General features: G+C 49.4%; 1 protein-coding gene across 1 annotated transcript in view; it reads right to left on the reverse strand.

The window, feature by feature from the left end:
- The window catches only part of SHISA6 (shisa family member 6), a 266118-nt gene that overhangs the window by 204472 nt on the left and 43426 nt on the right, over window positions 1–18220 (reverse strand). The gene's annotated exons all lie outside the window — the stretch shown is intronic.

Genomic DNA, 18220 nt, shown 5'->3' on the forward strand with positions numbered 1-18220 from the left:
CGAGGAGCAGCTCTCCCAAAGAACTGGTCTCACTCAAACCCTCAAGACTAAGGAGCTAAAGGAAATCAGAAAAGATATAGCTTTGATTCTTCCCGATTGCAGCCAGACCCCTGACAGCATTCATGTCCCATTGGTAGAGATTTTGTCTCGGCACAAAAGCAAAGGTGCAAATATCACTCTTGTCCAGGCTGGACCCGAGTCCCCGTGAACAGCACGACAGCAAACTCTGTCTTTAGCTTTGATTTGCTCTGGTCCTTGAATGGCATCCCTGGAGAGTTTCTCTAGTGCAATAGTTTTCTGCAGAACACTTCATAGGAGCTTTCTCAGTCTATGACAACCGAGTAGGTTCAGGAGACACCCAGCTTTTTAATATTTTAATACATTAATAAAGAAAAAGGCCTTCTGCCTCCCTGTTACCATGCAAAGCTCTGAAATGAGGACACAGATAATTTTTCAGATACTCTTTATTATCTCCTCCCTTTTTCATGTTGTTAATTTTTCTATTCCTTTTATTTTAGAAAGAGGCAAAGATAAGATAGGTGCGGGGGGGAGGGAGCACGGCAGCCTCAGGGGCCGGGAATGCAGCTCCCTCCCCGATCAGTCTACATCTTCTCCGTGCCTTTCTGCACAAGCCCCAGCTGCTTCCCTCTGCGTCTGAGACACGGTGGCTGGAAGTCCATCAGGGCAGGTGGTCCCGTGCCCGGCGCTCAAGCAGGAGGACAAGGGGTAACAGGCACAAACTTGACCATAGGAAGTCTCTCTTTGCTGTGAGGGTGGCAGAGCCCTGGCACAGGCTGCCCTGAGAGGTGGGGGAGTCTCCATCTCTGGAGACATCCCAAACCCGCCTGGAGGCGTTCCTGTGCCACCTGCTCTGGGTGACCCTGCTCTGGCAGGGGGTTGGACTGGGTGATCTTCAGAGGTCCCTTCCAACCCTATGATTCTATGATTCTGTGATTCTAGGAGAGCCAAATCAGGAAGAAATGGGGAGGGCATCAGGGATCCAGGTGGGAACGCAGCCCGTGGCCGCGCTCTGGCTGGCTCGCGTTGCCTCTGACCGATGCTACAGCCCTTTACTATTTTTCAAACACTGAGAGCAAATGCCGTTTGTTCTCATACACTCTCAGGCTCTCTGGCAACACTGTGAAAACTAATAGAACAGAGGCTTTGAAATCTCATCAGTCTGCAAACTTCTCCTCTTTCCTTTTTAGCCAGTCATCCTCACCCCAGCATCCCGGCAGCTACTACTGATTTTCCAGGCCATTACTCCCATCACCAGAGTCCAACCTACATATGAGTGAGCTGAGGGTAAGCACCCTGCCAATTGGGTCTATGTTGTCCCACAACGTCCCACTCTTCTGCCCTGCCATGGATCTGAGCAGGCTCCAAACCCCACTCCCCATTCAGGGAGGACACCAGCGACCGCCCGGCCAGGAGAGCCTAGCACGGACTGCCATCGCCTGAGTGTGCTGGAGATCCTCAGAGGGGGCTCACATATGGCAGGCAGAAGATGCTGAGACTTCTGACAAATGTTTATTCCTATCTAATAGAAAAAGCAGCCCACTCCCTTCCCTCACATATTTTTTTTCTGGTCAAGGTCAGTCAAGTGCTCCTTGTAAACGTCTCAAAACACATATAAAGTGTTTCTACAGGTTTCGGAGTGTTAGCAGCAAGACAGTTTTCTTCTTACAGTTATGGTAATGCGAGGTGGTAGCAAAAACCTTCAAATGTGGAGGCATCCACACATAATTTGGCTGAGAAGAGAGTTTCCAGAAAAAAGAAAAAAGGATTTTCTGCTTCCACAGGAAAGATCATGGGCTCTCGCGCTCTTCTTGCTACCTAGCTCTTGCAAGCTCTGGCTGCTGTGTTCCTGGAAAAGGGTGGCAGACCTTTGCCTCTGAGTCCCTGGAAGACATTCTTGCTTCATGAGATATTTGTTCTTGTCCTGAGAAGCCTGCAGAGACGGTGTGTGGCTGCAGCGCCCGATTTGCGTTCTTTTTCTCCATCACTTTTCTGAAGTGTCCTGCATTTTTTTCTTCCCAGTAAGCCAATTTTTGCTCATATACCATCAATTTCTGTGCTCTCAGGGCCAGTTACTCTAGTGACTGACACTCTATCAGTGCCATAAATTTACTGTTTTAAACAAGGATAAAAGAAATACACAAATATGTGCTATTACCTCTAGCTGAAATCAACTGTCTTTTACACGTCCCTTTGGAGGATCTGTTCAAGACAGAGATCAAGAAGGGGAAGTATATAAAAAAAAGAGCAAACATTTACTGGCAGATTGAAGATCGTTCATCAGCCATTTGCTCTCTGAACCTTCCTCTGCCCCTTCTTATAGTACATGTAGTTAAATTAAAACATTCCTGTGGTAACAACCCATTAGCATTTGAACAGGCGTTAAGTTTTCCCATGAGAAACTTGAATTTGTAGGCTTCAAGTAGAATGAGTTTTGCCTTTTTACTGATACATTATAGGATGCTACGTTTGTTTTATATGTTTTTTTATTCCTGCTCACTTGTGATTATTTCTCTTGGTTTTGCGGTGTAAAAATACTGGTACAAAGCTTTGACTTTTAGAAGCGCCCTGGGGGGCTGCTGGTGGGCCAAGCTCAGGTGCTGTTATTCAAACAGACTTTTCCATAATCACTTCTTGACCGGGATGTTTCACGCTGGCGGCGAATGCTCTCTTGGACCTTGCCAAAATGCCTGACCCTAGTTAGCCCCAGCAGAGAGGATGGAGCGTAGGCAGACAAGGCTGCAGAGCAGTGGAAGCAGAGACAGGGCTCTGCCAGACCAGAAAACATCCCTCTCTCATTCTCCTCCCTCCTACCTTTGGCTATGTGTGCTCTCACCCAGCTGCTGGGAGTCCTTCCACAGGCGGTGGAGAGGGACCGGCCCTGCCAAAACGGGGTTCAACCACGAGCTGAGCTGCCAATGGAGATGCCTGACCTATGGGCTACATAGGAGCCCCTGGAACTCATCCAAGGTGTTCACTTTTAGTAGGCTGAGGCTGAGTGTTTCCCCCTGCCCTACAGCGAGAGAGCTAAAAATGGCCTAAAACCAAGTGTAAATGGGCTGTTTTTCATTTTGCTTCAGACTTTTGGGATTTTTATTGCCGATCAACACCCAACCAAACCAACCCTGCCATTCCAGGCAGAAAGGGCTTCTCTTTGAGACCACATGAGGCTTCCCTGAGCCCTTCCTGGTGCTGGGGGCTGCACCAGCCCCGGCGCGGTGTGTGTCCCCTCACAGGGCTGCCCTGCAGGGACAGAGGGAAGGCACACAGCTCTCCCAGAACCCCAAGCACACAACGAAATGGAGATCTCTGGGTGAGATTGGCTGTGTCGATGAGGTGGGGACAGTTTGATGGCCATGTTCTACCTGCGGCCTAAGGCATTATTCACATTGCTCTCCCTCCTCCCCCATAGAATTTATAGAATCACAGAATGGCCGAGGTTGGAAGGGACCTTTGAGATCATCGAATCCAACCATCAACTCAACACTGCCAAAACCACCACTAAATCATGTCCCTCAGCACCACGTCTGCCTGTCTTTTAAATACCTCCAGGGATGGTGATTCCACCACTTCCCCAGGCAGCCTGTTCCAATGCTTGATAGCCCTTTTGGTGACAAATTTTTTCTTAATATCCAATCTAAACCTACTTTGGCGTAACTGGAGGACACTTCCTCTTGTTCTAAATCTTGATCTCCATGTGAGATCAGAGCAAAACTGCCTTCTGGTGTTATATTACCCTGGGAACGCACACAAGAAATTTCACGGGTGCAACCATCAGGGAGCTGAAATCCAGGACCCAAAAGCAACACCTGAGACTTAGAAGTCAGGTTGAGCAAGAGCAGTAGATCCATGTTGTAAGCAAGGGCAGCACAGCCTGGCATACTCATGTCCCCAGGCTCCCAGCACACACTTTCCCGCTTTTACAGCTCCCACTTCGGGCGAAATTAGCTGCTGTCTGCCAGTTTTACATATCCAGGTGTCCTACCCGGCCAACTCTCCCCACAGCTTGCTGGTTGCTGCAGAAGATCACAACCAGTGTCACAGAATCACAGAATGGTGGGGGTGGGAAGGGACCCCTGGAGATCACCCAGTCCAACCCCCTGCCAGAGCAGGGTCACCCAGAGCAGGTGGCACAGGAACGCCTCCAGGCGGGTTTGGAATGTCTCCAGAGATGGAAACTCCACCACCTCTCGGGGCAGCCTGTGCCAGGGCTCTGCCACCCTCACAGCAAAGAAGTTCCTCCTCGTGTTGAGGTGGAACTTCCTATGGTCAAGTTTGTGCCTGTTACCCCTTGTCCTGTCCCTGGGCACCCCTGAAAAGAGCCTGGCCCCATCCTCCTGACACCCCCCCTTTCAGTATTGATAAGCGTTGATAAGATCCCCCCTCAGGCGTCTTTTTTCCAGCCTGAAGAGACCCAAATCCCTCAGCCTTTCTTCACAAGAGAGGTGTTCCAGTCCCCTCATCATCTTGGTAGCCCTTTGCTGTCCCCTCTCCAGCAGTTCCCTGTCCTTCTGGAACCGGGGAGCCCAGAACTGGACACAGGTCATCACTGGACCACTGGCCAGCCGGCCAGCAGCGTGGCTGTGTCCCCTCCTCGTCGGGGGCTGACGCTGCCCGCGAAGCTCGGGGACGTCTGTGCACGAAAGGCGCGATACGGGAGCCAGACTGGATTGCCACGGAGTCTCACATCACGCGCTACATCCAAAGCGAAGCCACCACCCAGCTACCTGATCTCATGGCATGGAACTTGCTATCTTTTAATACTGCATTTTTCTAGAGATTTTGCATCTCTAAGCTCTATTTATCATGGTTAGAATAAAATTTAAAATGTGGCTTGCAAGCACTGTGTCTGACTCCCTGGAAGAAGCTTTTCCTGCTCTCTCACTCACTCCCTGTTCCCAATCACACTCATCCCCCAGTGCTCTAATGCTTGTAAACCCTCAGACGCACACAAGCTCACAGGCTTTTTCATTAAAAAAAATGAACTGGGCTCCAGCAAGGCTCTGTGTCACTAAAGCAAATGAAGACTAACACTTACACAACTTAAAATTTCCAGAAGAAATTGAAACAAGGTGAAACATGACTTTTTTCCCCCTCTCCTTTGGTTATGAGGCACCGCAAAGGCAGAGAGCAGCTGAGTGTTTTGCCTGCCACACAACAAAGGCATATTCTTTAGGGCATACAGCTCAAAGAGGGAACATTTCATTACAATGGCATCCTGCATAACACACATATGGAACAAACTCAGTCACAAACAGCAATTACAACCCCAGCTCTGATTTAACAGAATTATTAGAGCTGAACTAAAATGCCGTTATCCACCTCACGGAAACGTTATTACCGAGTACGGATTACATCACCCCGAGAAGGGCAGACAGGGACTGCCGTGGACAGCCTTCTGCATGACACACTCTGGGATTCTGACCTCATCCCTGTCACAAATTTCCTCGGAAAAAAACCTTACACCCAGAGAGGAGTCCCCACATCCAAACTCATTGCATTATTACTCACAAACATTATTCTCAGACAGACCTTTGTGGGAAAAAAAATAAAAACCCATTTTAGGGGGGATAAAAACCCCCACGAGTCTACCTGGCTCTGATGCTGCTCATTTCTGCTGGCGTGATTCTTTTGGAGCGATTTTACACATATCAACAGCCCGAGACAAAGGGCACGAGCTGCCAAAACGACCGTAAGGTGTTTGCTGAGCTCTGCATCGCTCTGTCTGCCCCGCCAGTGAAACACAGCCGCCTCTGAATGCAAGGGGAGGCACGGCTCAGACCCAAAATGAGGAATTCTTGGGCAGGCAGCAAGCGCACATAAACGGTCTCCATGTGAGGAAAGTCTAATTGCAGAAATTGCTGGGCATCAGACACGGCTGTGGGCTACACCACTGAAGGAAGTGTCTGCAGGCGGGTCGGGCATCTTGGTATCTCACCACGGCATGGGGTGCAGATTAGCAGAGATTGCAATGACAAGAAGGGGCACCCAAGGGACGTCACTGAAACATTACCATTTTCTTTCTTAGGAAAAAACAGCAAGCAAACAAACAGAAGCCAGCTGGCACCTCTCGCACTTGTCAGAATAAAGGCACAGTAAGGGCTGCCGCAGTGTGTTTCTCCTGGTTTAATACCATAGTTCTGGGATCACTGTCTGTCCTGAACATGCAAATATACAAAAAAAAAGCAACTGGAAAGAGTTCAGTGGTACTTCGTGTGAGCTGTCAGCGTTGCGCAGCCAGACAGGGACAAGATGTGGTCCAAATCAGCACAGGGAATAATAGAGTTTTCTATGCCCTACAGATATTCCTTCTCTTAAATCACACGGGTGGACAAAGAGCTGAGTTCCACTCGCCCTGGCCTAATAATGTGATAACCTACCCATAATTTCACCCTCTTTCTAAATAACTGCCTCTTCTTTCTTTATCTCCCTCTTCCTCATGCTAAGCCTTTGTCACATCCTTTCCTGGTTCATCGCTCTTGTTCTCCATCACATGCCACTGCTGACCACAGAGACCCTGCTTAAATCGGCCCCCACGGGGCCACCTGGCCACTGACTGTGCTGAACAGATTACTGGGGTGGCCGTGGCTGTCTCCCCGCCTGGGTCACTGCCCACGGCACAAGAATGGTCTCCTGGGTCAGGGTCTCTCTGATCCCTCCAGGTCCCCAAGGCTTCTGCCATGTTTCCGAAAGAGAACGGGTGCCTCACCTGAGGAGAACCGAGTTTTGCCCACCACGAGCCAGGCAGTCCTGTGTCACCGGGGCTGGTGTGACCAGCTGGCGTGGGCTCCAGCACGCCCACGGCTCTGGCATTAATGACTGCCCAGCGCATCGGAAAACACAGTAAAAACTCAGGCCACGGGATCAATCCCAAGCCAAGGAAGAACTTTCAGTTTAAAACAGAATAAGAGGATCGTTCCAACTTAAAATTGGGAGATCCTTGTTTTTCCTTTCGATTTGTTTTGGTAGGACTTCTGCATTAGCAGCTTTCAGAGTGCATTTGCATCACATCTTCCAGTCGTCTTTACAACCAGGACAGGTAAAAGCTTACTACTCACAACTGAATACTGGAGCTCTCAAGTGAAATTATTGGCCAGGGACTGGCCTTTATGGAAAATACATAAAGACTTCCCAATACATGGCAAGAATGGGGAACAGTTCCCTGGCACGGGGTTTGTGTCAGCCCAAACTAGCAACCCTGCCAATAACATGCCCACTGGCTGCACAGCAGACCAAGCCAATCCAGCGCAGGGACCTGCAGGAGTCCAGGTCGTCCGCATGTACCTTTCTGGCGTTGGAAAAGATGTAGTAAGTGAAGCTAAAAGCTGCGCTGGCTGTTCTCATAAGTGACCAAGAGAACATCTCCTTTTGTTAATTACTTAACTCCGTTAACTACAGCAGCTGTCCTCGACTTTGCAACCCCCCTGCAAGCTGTAGCAAGCTGCAAGAGGCTTCAGGCAACATCATTTTTAGGTTCTGTTAACTTAAAAAAATGGCTATGTGAAAGTAAAACACGGGACCACTGTGCTAGAGGGTCTCCCCAGCAACATGCATTGCGGATGATACAAATACAGTGATGAGTTCATATTCTGCCGGGATGTCTAAATAAAAACGCTTTCAAAGAGAGAGGATTAGACTGACAGGAAAATAAAGTACAGCACCTCTCCAAGGCTCCAACTGCAGGTGCGGCTTAGCAGAAAACTACTGAAATACCAAGTTTGTGCAGGAAACAGCTCTGCTCCCGTGGGCTGCTTCTGACCAACACAGAGTGTACCGAGTTACGCACGCGTGTCTTGAAGTGTGCTCTGAAGCCCCACGAAGAGCAAACACTGAAGCCCCCGAGAGCCCAGAAAGGCCGTTCCTTTCCTCCGCAGCACAGCAGGGGAAGAGACCCCGTGTGTGTTGCCCTTCATGCCGTCAGGGACAAGGGGCTCCCACAAACAACAGGCTTCCCAGGTCACTGAGCTCCCCGGTCCCTCTGCTGAAGCTGTTCCCCTTTGCAAAGAAGGAAAGAAGGCAGGAAAAGAGACTCCGACTCTTTTTCCCTGAGGACATTAGGACCCCTTTTCATCATAGAATAGAATCATAGAATTGTTATGGTTGGAAGAGACCTTTAAGACCATCAAGCCCAACCATTAACCCAGCACTGCGTGTCTGCAATTTATAGCAATGCCATCACGTAAAATACAGTGAAAGCACAAGCAAATCAGAACTGGCTAATATCTCTATAGAAACCTCCCCTGGTTGCAAACCTTTCCCGATGAGTACAAGAAAGCCACTACCAAGCCCATAACGAATGAAACAGGCTCCGTTCAGAGGAGTCTCAGATACCTAAAAGCCCAGAGTGACTGAAAATGGTGTGTTCCCATGGGTATTAGGGCGAGCTGTGCTCTGGCAGCTCTACGCCGGCAGCAGCGAGGTCACAGCTGCGACTCCGCACAGTGCTCCTGAGCCACCGGACCTCAGCAGAGCAGGAGGCACAACTGGCACCCAGGGAGGTGCTCTGGGGCAGACATGTATCCAGGGGACCCTTGCATCTTAGGCTGTCAAAAATTAATGACAAATTAACCCTTAATCTTTCTTCCTTAAGCACAGCCTACAATTGTACAGCTAGTGATACAGGAGCTCAAGTTTTGCATGACTCAGGAGAGGGAGAAAAAGTTTCACAGAATCACAGAACCACAGAATGGTGGGGGTTGGAAGGGACCTCTGGAGACCACCCAGTCCAACCCCCGGCCAGAGCAGGGTCACCCAGAGCAGGTGGCACAGGAACGCCTCCAGGCGGGGTTGGAATGTCTCCAGAGACGGAGACTCCACCACCTCTCGGGGCAGCCTGTGCCAGGGCTCTGCCACCCTCACAGCAAAGAAGTTCCTCCTCATGTTTAGGTGGAACTCCCTATGGTCAAGTTTGTGCCCGTTACCCCTTGTCCTGTCCCCGGGCACCACCGAAAAGAGTCTGGCCCCATATTCCTGACACCCCCCCTTTCAGTATTGATAAGCGTTGATAAGATCCCCCCTCAGGCGTCATTCGTTTCCTTCTGTTTTTTTTTTTTTTTTTTACTGGGCCGTGAGTCAGTTCACTTATCCCTAGTACTCACACATTCATGCTCACCACATAACACCCTCTCAGGGAAACGTAATAGAGACTGAGGACTGTTTTATCATCCTGCTGAATTCTGTAGCAGGGAAACAATTACTGCAGGTTGATTTAAACTATTCTATACAGAGAATATCAGTCACGATTAAATGCTGCAGGTTTCCGCAGCAATGTGTCTACAGCTTTATCTAGTTCAGCCGTTAGCCCGCTCGCCCAGCTCTCAGAAGCACCAGCTTTAATTTCTCTGCCCCCCAACAAGCCCTCAAGGCCAAGCCTCTTCCTCCCTGGCAAGGACCTGAACACCAGGCTATGGCTCCTCTGACCCCTGCCAGGTGGGACTGACAGCCCGTCCTTTATCCATGCTGCACCAGTAAGTGAGTGCCGATATTATACAGTGAGCGCACTTGTCCCCATATCCCTTCATGCTGTGAACCAGGGGAATTTGGCGATATCCAGAAGTATTCGTTTGTACTTAAATCTGGTCCCGCCTGAGGAAGGACTGCGTTATCTCTCAGGCTTCAGTGCATGAACCTCTGCTGGTCCGTTGGGAGATGGCTAGTCTTTGGCAATTTTCCCCATTTTCACGTATTTAACAGCAGTCAAAAAAGGAAAAAGGAAAAAAGAGGAAAAAAAATAAAAAGAGGAAAAAACAGCACTTCCCTGCCAGAAATCGCCAGGGAGCAGTTGCAGAGGTGTGACAGAGCAGACGGTGGGAGAGGTGTCATCGTCATCAAACCAACCACCATCTCCATGGCCCTCCTTTAGCATCACGGACCTAGTGGTGGCTGGTGTAAACACCGTGGCTCTGCTGACTGCCAGGCATTGGCCCTTCAGCATCTAAGTGGTGTTGCTGTTGCACACCAATAAATGTGACTTGTGCTATTACCAGGGAAAATCCCCAGGGTTTGTACCGACCCGGCAGCATGGGGTCTGGGCCTGCCGGGACCTGAGCTGATGTTGGCTTGTTTGAGCTGCGATAGCAACACAGCGTCTGTCACCTACCCCGGGCTGGCTCTGCTCTGGGACCTGCCTGTGGCAACGGCCTGACGAAGCCTTGGTGACAAACTGACGACCCAACCAGAGAGACACGGGAAGAGGGAGCACAACACCAGAGGCCCGAGGCGAGTATTAGTTAGTTTTAAATATCCATTTTAAGGGCTGAATAAATGAGCCTTTCTGTATTAATTTGAACTAGTAGCACTAGTACTGTTGTAACTATTTCTTGTGTTTCGATTAGAGTGTTAAAACCTTAAATAACTAACAACGCGCTTTCAGCTCCGCATACGAGGTGAGGTCCCTTTGGCTATGTAGGATTTTGAGTATGACACTGTATCTGTGAAGCGTGGTCATAAATCTGCTTCCCTTCTCCCAGCACTAATTCCCAGATCAGGATGGAAGAAATTCAAAAGTTTCCAGTGAGAGAAAATGCCAGCTTAGATGCACATAAATTCTTTTGGTTGACACATTTAGAGAAACCATCGTAATTAATTATCTCATAAATACCTTGGCCGCTTTCCCTGTAACAGTGTTAAACTTCACAGCACATGAGTTCCCCCCAGCAGTGCGGAGCAGGTAAAGGCTCCATAAACCTCAGCCCCACGGAAGGTCCTGCTGGTAGCACACCGCCGTTCTTCACCGCGTGCTCCTACCGTGCCGTTTGCTCCCACTGCCCCCTGATGCTGAAGTGTCGTAGGCAACGCAGCTCAGGGGCGAAGCGTCCTCACTTTGTTACACACAAGCTGGATTTCTTACCTGTTGTCAGAGCTAAAAGCGTCACTTGCTGTGACAAGTTTAGTACTCCTCCTCCTCCTCTTTATAGGAGCCTGTCCTCTTCCTGGTCAAAGCTACATAGGATTTGAGTCCATGCTAGTGCAGCACCAAGCAATGAAGTTACTATACCTTTAAGCTTCTCACAATAAATTGCTGTTATTAAGAAGCTGTAGCTTCAAAGAATGCATCTGGTGCTCTGCTTTTGATTGAGGTGACCAACAGAGGCGGCAGAGCTGCTACAGTGAGCCCCAGCTGACCTCAGGTAACTCCAGGTAACCCAGGGTACCTCAAGTGACGTGGGTGCTGGAGGTATTCATGACTCAGACATTTTGCTGTGTTAAGAGCAAGGGATGAATCTCTCCTTCCTGAGGACAACTCACTTGCACTGGTAATTCAAGTAGAAATTAGAAATAATGGAGGACTGATGGACACACCTGCAGAGGTGAATAAGCAAGGGCTCAAAGAAGAGCTTGGGCACAGGTGACCTCCTGATTCAGGGTCCTATTCTGACCTGGGGCCACTATTCCTGCATTATTATTATATAATTTATATAATTATTCATACACTTTGCTTTTCACATTCCTTCTCTAGAGGGTTTTGGCTTGCTTTCTGTGGGCAGGGTATAAATAAGACAGAGCTGGACATTTACTTGGGTTAGACGAGTGGACAGTGAGGTGGATTGAGAACTGTCTGAACGGCAGAGCTCAGAGGGTTGTGATCGGTGGCGCAGAGTCCAGTTGGAGGCCTGTAACTAGTGGTGTTCCCCAGGGGTCAGTACTGGGTCCGGTCTTGTTCAACATATTCATCAATGACCTGGATGAAGGGACAGAGTGCACCCTCAGCAAGTTTGCTGATGACACAAAGCTGGGGGGGGTGGCTGACAAACCAGAAGGCTGTGCCACCATCCAGAGAGACCTGGACAGGCTGGAGAGCTGGGCAAAGAGGAACCTTATGAAATTCAACAAGGGCAAGTGTAGGGTGCTGCACCTGGGGAGGAATAACCCCCTGCACCAGGACAGGTTGGGGGTGACCTGCTGGAGAGCAGCTCGGTGGAAAGAGACCTGGGAGTCCTGGTGGACAATGGGATGCTCATAAGCCAGCCATGTGCCCTTGTGGCCAAGAAGGCCAATGGCATCCTGGGGGGCATCAAGAAGAGTGTGGCCAGCAGGTGAAGGGAAGTCATCCTCCCCCTCTGCTCTGCCCTGGTGGTGCCGCATCTGAAGCACTGGGTCCGGTTCTGGGCTCCCCAGTTCAAGAAAGACAAGGAACTACTGGAGAGAGTGTAGCGGAGGGCTACAAAGATGATCTGGAGCATCTCTTTTATGAGGAAAGGCTGAGAGACCTGGGACTGTTCAGCCTGGAGAAGAGCAGACTGAGAGGGGATCTCATCAATGCTTATCAATATCTACAGGGCAGGTGGCAAAAGGATGGGGCCAGACTCTTTCCAGTGTTGCCCGGTGACAGGACAAAGAGTAACGGGCACAAACTTGACCATAGGAAGTTCCATCTCAACATGGGGAGGAACTTCTTTGCTGTGAGGGTGGCAGAGCCCTGGCACAGGCTGCCCCGAGAGGTGGTGGAGTCTCCGTCTCTGGAGACATTCCAAACCCACCTGGAGGCGTTCCTGTGCCACCTGCTCTGGGTGACCCTGCTCTGGCAGGGGGTTGGACTGGGTGATCTCCAGAGGTCCCTTCCCACCCCGGCCATTCTGTGATTCTGTGACAATGTGGATGTTTTTACTCATTTTAGCTTGGAGATTACGGTGGGCACCTCCACTTCCAGTCACAGTTATACAGTCAAGGCCTCTCCTATTTGCTGTGTTTCCTACAGCCCCTCTTTCTTGAACCAGAATTCACAGCCTTCCTATGGGAACAGCAGCAATTACCTACATGGAAAAGTAACCTGCGGGAAGTGTCGAGTGCTTTCCCAACTCTCTGTAATCTGATTTAGCAAGTGGAAGCAGGAGGAAAGAGTTACGGCTCTGTTACAACAGGTGCTCAGAAAATTATGTCAAGAACCTACACACTAGAGAAACCCACTTCTGCAAAGGAGATGAACATGTTGTTACAAAATTATACTGAAAAAGGAAGGTCTCCAGAGGATGAGACAGATAGCATGATCTTTGAATTGAACTGCAAGACTTTTTAGTCTTGTGTTGGGATTTTCTGTTGCATGGACTTCTGCAACTTCAGCCCTTCATTTCCAAGTAATAACATCTCTTGAGATAACTAAGCGAAACTGGTTTATGCTTGCATGCTTTACTGACTTTAAAACAGCAGTTTTAATTTGATACGAAGATATTAATTTCAGAAATGTTTGAAATGTCTGCATTTACAATAATCTTCTTGAAAAAAGAAGCTACAAGACTTCAGATACAGTCCCCAAATGCATTCGGCTTATGAAGTTACTTCTCAACAAACAGAATTTTCAGAAATACATGGTCCACACGTACATTAACACTGCAGCCTGCACATTGTGCAAGGACTTTCAGGGGAAAAGGATGATGATGACTAATTTTTTTCTTCTGGGTAAGGCAGTAAAAAGGAATGTACCTGCTGCCGCCTCAGTTAACTCTGAAGAGCTGAGTCCTTAAAGCACATGGGCACTCAGGAAATCTCTGGGAGACAGGGGATAAAAGGAGAGGAAATAACTGTAAATATGTCTTAGCCTTAGTCACCTTCTGAAGGGCCTGGCCTTATCACTGGGAACAGAGAGGGCAGAGGATGTAAAAACGCATGTTTGTCATTCGAGAATGAGCATTTGTTATTAAAGTTTGGGGTTTTTGGTTTTTTTTTGATTAAGAGACGGGAAAACCTTCATTTGAAAGATGCAATAGCATACAACTTGCTAAGGAACCTTATCGGAAATGGAAAGGAGGAGAATTTATGAGGGAAGACAAAGTGGTTGACTAAGCGGCACGAGTGATGAAGCACTCCACTTTTCCCAGGTACCCGAGAAAAGGAAAACGGCTTCAGGCGCTCGCTCTCTGCTCACATGCCGAGGCTGGGAATGCACAGCAGGCTGGGGACGTCCCCGCTCTCCAGTGCTGGGGGGTACGTCTGCCTCGCCTCTAGACATGCCTGCAGACTGTCCTCAGAGACGCTCTGCTCTCTAAGCCCCCTCCTGTCTGATTTTCTCACTGGTATAAGCAGTCCTCACTAATGTAAGACGGACCTTTCATCTGCTCCGTGCAGGGGACGGCTATAGAGAGATCAACTGTTTGTTTGTCCTGGATTTTTTCTAAATTCAATCACGCTTTTAAAGAGAAAAACAGCCTGGGTAAAAGGAGGTAAAAGGCAAATGATACGGTACACTACACACAAGGAGGACAGCAAGTTCCTATAGACGCCTGGTCCGATGCGGTTCTGTCATGAAACACTTCTGCTGCTGCTTTCTATGCTTTGTAACAGGAGGCGAACGAGCGAGAGGATTCAATACGGGAATCATTAGTAGTTGCCTGTTTATTAATCTCTCCACTGCTGGCTCTCAGCCCTCCTGCTGTGCTCCTGCCGTCAGCGATGTCGCACTGCAATGGCAGGACCAGCGGCACAGCGGGGGGCCACTTGGAGACCTCTTGAGCCTTCGGCAGCGCGTCCAGGGCTTCCCAGGGCAGACACATGTAGAGAGCTCATAAGCTCAGCGGGTGCCTTCCAGCAGGGAAAATGGGGAGAAGTGAACGTTTGGTGGAGTTGCAGGTGCATTAACAACCGGAGATTCCTGCCAGGAGCGAGGGCAGGATACACAGAATCACAGAGCTGTCTAGGCTGGAAGGGACTTTTCAGCTCACCGAATCCAACCAACAACTAAACACTGATACATGAGGCCGTTTTTGCTTTTAAAACCTCTTATTTGTACTGAGTTACCAGGAATTGTTTCAGCAGTCTGCATCCACTCCCAACTCCCTCGTTATCTCTGCTGGGTTTTTGTCTCCCCTGCGTGGTCCTGCACTGCGTGGTGAGGGCGGTGCACGCCTCGAGAGCGGCGGCTGTGCCTGCGCCGATGCTCTCCACGCGGGATGAGGAGCCGGGGACACGCGCAGCTCCGCGCAGCGCCTCTCGCAGCTCCGGCGTGCTGGTTTCACTGCTGATGGGAGGCTGTGCCAACAGCTCCCCAGGACCGCAGATTCCTAGAGGTAGCTGTAAGTCGCGCCGGTGCTGTCTGTTTACTTGTTTAAACGCTTATAAAGTGTGGCTTCTGGGTATTTGATCTGGTTTTATATGATAATTCCAGTGCTTACTCATAAAGATCTCCATAGCTAGGAGGAATGTTGGTAAATAGCACTATGCAGAGCTCTACACTCGAGTAGCATCCACTTTATTGGGGTTGGATATGCAGGAATATGACAGGGAGACATTCCCAAAGTACAGTGAAGCAACTAATGGCACAACTTGTACCGTTTTTAATGAGAGACACATGGCCACCAATTCCCTGTGTTGTGCTTTGAAATTGTGCCCTGGAGTGCCTTTTAGCATAGGTTGCTCCAAGCCTAATCCACTTTCTAGCGATGCTGTGTCTCTGAATGCTTTACGCAATCTCTGGAACTGAGCAGCTGCTCAGGAAGGGAACGGCATCATCGCCAGTCAAGCTATGCTGCTTCTGCCGGAGATTTGCTGATCTAATTTAGAGAGAGCCTAATATTCCCCTTCTAATTAATTTGTTCTGTTCGCCTGCGACTGAACTGGCTTTTGTTCTTTGGGAGCTCCTCAAAAATTAGATGCAATACCTGATGGAATTTAATTATATAGGCTGGGAGAAAGTGATTAAGGCCAAAGGGAGGGCTGATCACACCGCACACATGCTTCAAGGGTATTAGCAGAAGGGAAGGTAGAGGCTTCTTTTTCTCAGCTGGAGGAAGAATACTAAGGAGTGATTGTCTCCAGTAGGAACTTTAAGGTTAGAGATAAACATTCTTTCATATCTGAATGCCTTTGCAAGGGTCAGATGTGTATTACTAGAGCTGTTCAGATCTGTCCCAGATACCATTCCAGTGAAATTAGGTCTGCACACCACCCTTGGCCTTGTGTGGCCAAGCTCGATTCTGATGCTCTTTAATCCCCTTGGGAGCCATGCAAGGGAAGGATCCGCCAAGGAGGTGAACACCTCCTGATCTCTGCCAGGGCTAGCTTGACGCAGAGTCTGGGAGGCCCTAGAGCACATATCCCAGTTCTCGGTGGGAGAACTGAGTTACCCAAGATGCTAAATGTGAAGGGGATTTAGGAGTGGGGGCTCTTAGGTCAAACTTCAACAGAAATTCTGCAAAATTGCACAATTCCACCAGTGTCTGGTTGCCACAGCCATGCCCATCTCTGCTCCATGGCATAGGAATAACTCTCATTCAGAGAAATGTAGTGGAATTGCATGAAAGGGTGGCTAAGGAAAGAAACAGCAAAGTGAACGAGAGAGCGGAGAGGAGGAACTGGGGCAAATGAGAATGCCTGATCACGAGAAACCATTCAGTCAGACTCCTGCAAACTGCTTAGAGTCACATAACTGAAGTATTCAATGATAATATGAGTAACCACCAGGCTGCAAAAAGCACAAAGTGCAGACCTTTACAGGCACACAGAACCATAGAATCATTTAGATTGGAAAAGACCCTTGGGATCATCGAGTCCAACCCTCAAACCCACTCTACAAAGTTCTCCCCTACACCATATCCCCCAACACCACATCTAAACGACTCCTGAACACATTCAGGGATGGTGACTCCACCACCTCCCTGGACAGCTTATTCCAGTGTCTGACCACTCTTTCTGGGAAGAATTTTTTCCTAATGTCCAGTCTAAACCTACCCTGCTGCAGCTTGAAGCCATTCCCTCTTGTTCTATCACTAATTACCTGTAAGAAGAGACCAGCCCCAACCTCTCTACAGTGCCCTTTCAAGTAGTTGTAGAGAGTGATGAGGTCTCCCCTCAGCCTCCTCTTCCTCAAACTAAACAGTCCCAGCTCCTTCAATCGCTCCTCATGAGATTTATTCTCCAGGCCCTTCACCAGCTTCGTTGCCCTCCTCTGCGCTCGCTCCAGCACCTCGATATCTGTCTCGTGTTGAGGTGCCCAGAACTGGACACAATACTCAAGGTGTGGCCTCACCAGTGTTGAGTACAGGGGGACAATCACCTCCCTCCTTCTGCTGGTCCTGCACATCCTGCATTTTAAGGTACTGGAATAGCATCGATGTGCCAGCAGGTCCTATATGGAGCTGAGTTCCAAAACAGTCTGGGAGCCAAGGTGTGCAGAAAGACAGAGGCACCAAAGTAATAACCCCCATCAGCAGGGGACAGTTTCCTTGGCAAGGGTGGCCGCAGCCTTCAGGGACACTGCGCTGCTCCAGGGACAGGCTAAGCGAGTGACTTTAAAGGAAAGCCAGTGGGCAGGAAGGTGACAGAGAATGCATCTCTGCTCCCAGAGTGGCAGGATCCTCTTGTGAAGGCACAGGAGCGATGTGGGAAGGGGTCCGTGTACAGGGATCTCCTGGAGGGGATCTTCTGGCCTGTACATTCCTACCCTAACATCACCATCCAGGTAAGTCCTAAAATAACTGGAAATGGAAGAAAATGTGTCAAAGTATTTTGCCTTAAACAAGCTGGTTAAAGCAGTGGTACTTAGCAGCCTGCCACATACTAGGAAAGATCTTTTTAGACCCCAATACACAAGCCTTGTTTGTTCTACTTAGAAAACACTTAATGCATCCTCACTTGGGAATTCAGCAGCAAGGGGCCAGGGGAAGCGGTACAGGAGCTGGCTTTGTTCCCAGCCCAGGTGCCAGAGGAGACACCAGCTCCGGAGACACCAGCTCCGGAGACACTGATGAGGAAGCTCATGAGACTACACTTAACACTTTGAGACCACATCTTAGATGACCTTTAAAGGTCCCTTCCAACCCAAACTATTCTATGATTCTTTCATCTGCCATGATGGAGCATCCTGTCCCTGTCCTGTTTAATGATCATTAGTAGGAGCTGGTTGAGAAGAGTCCCCGTGCTAACGAGCTCCTTAGGGCAGTGGCAGAGAAAAAGGACTTCCCTGCTGAGTGAGGACCCCTGAGCAGAACATCAGCACTTCTGTAGTGTGCAGCAAACACATTCCTGCCCTAGTAATTTGCCTTTCAGACTGTCTCTGACTGTCAGCGATAACGTTTGTCTGATCAAGGAGCTGATGGGGGTCACTCAGAGCCCATCCCACTGCAAAACAGCAGCCTGTCTCCCCAGACCACCTGTGATTTATCAATAAACTCTCTCTCTCTCCTCCCACAAGCCATCGGGAGCTTTATGCTGCTGCAGCCATACCCCCATGCTCTTACCCCAACCAGCTGGACACAGTCAGAGGAGCTGCCAC

Source organism: Rissa tridactyla, chromosome 15 (assembly GCF_028500815.1).
Source record: "Rissa tridactyla isolate bRisTri1 chromosome 15, bRisTri1.patW.cur.20221130, whole genome shotgun sequence".
NCBI classification, from domain to species: domain Eukaryota; kingdom Metazoa; phylum Chordata; class Aves; order Charadriiformes; family Laridae; genus Rissa; species Rissa tridactyla.